Here is a 5304-nt window from a genome sequence, read left to right as displayed (position 1 = left end):
TGGACAAAACTAGAAAACATGTTAAGTGAAAGGAGCCAGTCATAAAGTATCATTCCATTCATATGACATGTCCAGAATAGGAAAATTAGTAAGCTACTGCTCCAACCTTCTACTAGGGCTGGGGGTTAGGGAGGAAATGGAGAATAACCTCTAAGAGGCACAGGTTTTCTTTTGGGGTTGATGAAAATGCTCTAAAATAGATTGTGATGATGGTTGTGCAACTCTGTGAATATACTAAAAAACTAAAAATTGTACATTTTAAATAGGTGAACTGTATGATATGTTAATTATATATCAATAAAACTCTTACATAAAAAATATAAAATATAATGGCCCTGGGAAGAGCTGCTAATAATAAAATTTTATTAATAGAGCATGTAGGACACTCACATCCAACTGAATAGCCATGAAAAGCTTACCAAAAAAATAAAATCCAAAGGGTAAGTAAAAATCAGCTAGAGTACCAGTTCTTAAACCTTTTGGTCCCATGACTCCATTAAACCTTTAAAAATTACTGAAGAGCTCAGAAGAGCTTTTGTTTTTGTGTTATTTCTATAGATATTTAACATATTAGAAATTAAAACTGAGAAAAAAATTTAAATATGTATTAATTTGTTAAAAAATAATAAGCCCTTGATGTGTACAAATAACATATTTGTATGAAAAATGACCATGTTGCCGGGTCTGGCGTGGCTCAGTGGTTGAGTATCGACCTATGATCCAGGAGATCACGGTTCAATTCCCGGTCAGGGCACATGCCTGGGTTGTGGGCACGATCCCCAGTAGGGGACCGGCAGGAGGCAGCCGATCAATGACTCTCTCATCATTGATGTTTCTCTCTCCCTCTCCCTTTCTCTTTCTGAAATCAATAAAGATATATTTAAAAAAGAAAGAAAGAAAAATGACCATGTTTTTCAAATAACAAAAGAAAAAAACCCTAGAAGAATGGCAGTGTTTTTTGTTTTTGCAAATGTCTTTAATTTTTTAAATGCCTGGCTTGATAGAAGACAGCAGGGTAGCTGTATCCACTTTATTCAGTTGTTGCCATATTCCTTATAATTTGTTTATGTAAAGAAAATCCAGCCTCATACAGATAAATAATTGGGGGAGAAGGAAGGACTGTTTTAATAGCCTTTCAGATAATTGTGAATATTTTCTTTGATAGTACAGCCAAACATGACAAGTGGTAGTTTCTTTTTTTTCTTTTTTAATTTATCTTTTATGTTTAAAGTATTATAGATGTCCCCTTTTTTCCTCCATTGATCCTCAAATGGTAGTTTGTTTATTGAAATGTGGAACTTCAAACCATATCAATGAAAGAAAAAGAGATTGGTAACTATCTAGGGAGCCTGTGGCACAGTAGGCTCTTTCAGCTACCATATATCCTGTTTACTATTTTTCCTTTGTATAGATAGTACTCTTCCCATCCCCAAAGAGGACAACCCAAAGTTCCACCCAGTAAATATACCCATCTCAAAGTCCAAGCTCTCCAGGTGATGTCCAGTTTTCTTCATCAGGCTCAGATATGGCACTTTATGGTCTAGTGACCTATGAACTAAAAAGAAAAACAATCTGCCCAGGCATACCCATACCCATAAATGCAACAATTACAGGAAAACTGTGAAATACATTCTCATTCAGAACAAGGAAGAACTAAAGACACAGTTCTCATGGGGATACAGCAATTCTGAAATCTGACACTCCTGTCCAAGTGACCATGTTGACACTTAGTTTCTCACCTAATGACTTCAAGATGGAATAGTTCAGGAAGGGAGAGAAAGAAAAAAGAAGAGAAAGGGAAGGGGGAAAAGAAAGAGGAAAATGAAAAGCTGAAAGCTTAGTTACTTTTTTACTACTGAGGTCTAGAAGCAGTCAGCAAATTTTATCTGCAAGGCCCCAAATTTTAGACTCTATTCCTTTCTGTTGCTTCTTACAAACCCATACGGGAATTCTTTCCTGATCTCATCTCTTTCTTATAATATCTTGCCACACACTTCTAAAAATAACTTCTATTAAGTTTCTATTTTCTACTCCCTTCCCTCAGGGCTCAGTAGACACATGGTCTGCTGCTCAAGTAATCGCAGGCAACAGTTTTGCCAAAGGTTTTGTCACTGCATCTTATGGTTTATCATCTTTTCACCCACTGCTACTAGGTTTAGTCAGCCCACCAGCCCCTGCTATGTAAATGTCACATATTGTGTGTGTGTTTTTACAGTAGCATTCCACTTCAAGCAGTGAACAAAACAGATCAAGTCTCTTCTCTCATTGAGCTTACATTCTATAGGATTCTTCTAACTCTTCAGATGGTTTTATTTTAGGAAGGACAATGCTTGTTTTAACATGTACTCAGGATTCGTTGTGGGGGGTTTCCTTTGATTTTGAGAGTACGTTTATTAAAGCTGGGGACAATAGAACAAAGAAGTGCTTAGGTATAGAAGAAGCAACAGGAAAGAGTCTAGGCCGTGCTCTGTTTTGGCCCTCTAGAATCGTGATAGGAAAGAAGTGAGCTGCCCTGGCTGGGTAGCTCAGTTGGTTAGAGCATGGTCCTGATACACCTAGGTTGCAGGGTTACAGTAGTTGCAGGTCTCAAGGAGCTGTTTTCTGTTCACAGACACATAAAACATCTTTAGTTATTTAACTCATAATGACTCTCAGACAAGACAAATCACACAGAGTCCCAGGATAAGCAAACAGAAAGACAAATGAACAAATAATAATAAAAAGAATAAAAAGACAGTCACATATTCTGCCTTCTACTACCTAGCCGTGATAAGATTCCCTGTGCCTGTCTAACTGCCATCTAACATACACCAAATGGTCATATCATAAACAAACAAACAAATACGCCAGATTTCATGTTGTTGCCACCAGCAGTTGTACATAAATCAAAACCAGAACAACATCCAGACTTAGCCATTAACTAGAAACAGAACCAGAAACAGAGAAATATATTTAGTCAGTAAAGCTCTATTGCTACAGGAGAAGCAATTCAAGAGCCAGAAGATTATATCTAGGCGAAAAGAGCCCATTTAGTATTCCTCTCTGGCACTGCAGTGTACTCAATGCCAATAGGTAATTCATTTAGAAAGAAAATTTACTTGCAAAGAAAGTTATTAAGGAGGCCAGTTTTTTAAAGGCTTGCTCATCACAAAACAAAACAGGTCAAATAAAACATCTTAAAAAGAAAAATACAAAGTTACCAAGGTTACCAAGTTAACAATTAGTTTGTCAATAAAAAATTTCAATTTTCTCATATAATTATCTTTTTTTAAAAAATCCTAACTCAAGGATATGTTTTTGTTGATTTGAGAGAGAGAGGAAGAGAGAAAGAGAAACATCAAGGTGAGAGAGAAACATCTATCCGTTGCCTCCGGTACATGCCCTGACTGGGGATCGAACCCACAACCTTTTGCTGCACTGGATGACACTCCAACCAAATGAGCCACCTGGCCAGGGCTCACATATAGATTATTTTACCTATAAAATAATCATATATATTATTTTATCTATAAAGCTTTTTTCTGTCTTCATATATCAGCACTGCAAAAGTCAGAGGTAGAGTTATTTCTCTTTGGGAGTCAATACTTTACAGAAAGACTCAAGGTTTCATATAATTTGGGTTCTAGAACTAGACTCTAGTTTTGTTGTCTTTTAAAAAATATGTATCTTTATTGATTTCAGAGAGAGGATGGGAAAGGGAGAGGTAGAAACATCAATGATAAGTTATTGATTGGCTGCTTCCTGTATGGTCCCTACTGGGTACTGAGCCTTCAGCCTGGGACTCTGCCCTGACCAGGAATCAAACCTCCATCTCCTGGAACATGCGTGAACGCTCAACCCCTGAGCCATGCCATCCAGGCATTGTTGTGTCTTGTTTTTGCTCCTCAAGGTACAAAGTGGTGTGTGTGTTCCCTGTCTGTAGGATGTGATGTGCGTGTTTACCCTTAGTGGAAGCAGGCAGTGTCAATTTTGTTCCACATTTCTTTAGTTTCTTTCTTGATATCTCCCTCCTCTTGTCTATTTGAATTATTGTCTTCATTTCATTATATGGGCATTGTGCAAAGACAACTTCTAGGAAATGCCACAGCAAAGAAGTTTCTCATTAATAGTTTCACTTCTCTTTGTGTAAAGGTTGTAAGCTTCAGACACAAGGAGAAGAACCTGACTTTTTGCAGATATTTATTCATTAATCACTTAATGAGATCCTACTTCATGACCAGCACATAATGCCCTATATGGATTCAAGTAAATGCAAGATACAGATTCCATTCTCTAGCAGATGGCACTTCCGTTGAGACTAGGCCAAAGGAAAGAAAAAAAAAAAAGGCATCAAGTTATATAACACTATAAGAGATATAGTGTTTCCAATTTATCCGCGCCCCACCCCCCTTTCCAAATCAAGCCGTTTTGGTTTCCCTTGCTTCCCTGACCACACGGATCCTATGGCATTATCAGTCGTGTTCTTGTCTGTACCCTAGATTTCCCCATCCCTTGATTCTCCACTCCCCCCACTTGTTTTAAAACAATCCTTGGGTGAGGATTGTTTTAAGAAAGATAATTATATGAGAAAACTGCAATTTTTTATTGACAAACTAATTGTTAATTCTTTTCTGTTATTTAGTTCAGGATTTCCATTTCTCCTGATGCCGGGTTGTAGAGCTGCTTGTGAAAATCGTTACTTAGTATTCCATAACTTCCAGGAGGCTGCAACGTAATATTTCCAGGCAATCTGGATATTGGGCCTGGGAAGTGAGGAAAGAAATTTTACTGCTAACCGAAGCCAGACTTCTGGAAGAATTGGGGTATTTAAACCAGTCACTGAGACAAAGTTATCAGAAAAGCAAATTACACTAAGAACAGAAAGTCTACACTCATACCCTCGGGTCATGTTGCAGAAAAAAAATGGGAGAGGCCCACATATATCTGAAAGACATCTGTACAAAAAATATCAGTTTGGCCAGAGAGAACAGTCTGTAGTGCTCGCAGATAACAGTTACTACCATAATGCCATGCTGATGACTTCGTTTCAAGGCGGGAATAAAGTCCAGCGGCTAGCACTTCCCAAGTTACATATGCCTGAGACTGACGCCGAGGCAACTGCGCATTTGTCTCACGGTAAAATACATCATTTATGGTAGCTAAACGTAATAATAACAAGCAAAGCTTTCTTTACATTTCCGTGCAGTCCAGACGCAGAAAAACTCGTTGCCTTAAGATCTCGCGATAGTTCCTTTGTCCGTGTGGCGGGAACTTTGCGGAAGTGACGGCACGCTATGCGTCAGGTTGGCCGTCGGAAGTGTGTCA

Source organism: Miniopterus natalensis, chromosome 8 (genome assembly GCF_054644295.1).
Source record: "Miniopterus natalensis isolate mMinNat1 chromosome 8, mMinNat1.hap1, whole genome shotgun sequence".
Lineage (NCBI taxonomy): Eukaryota > Metazoa > Chordata > Mammalia > Chiroptera > Miniopteridae > Miniopterus > Miniopterus natalensis.
The sequence above is the reverse complement of the archived record's forward strand: the minus strand, read 5'-3'. Positions refer to the sequence as shown.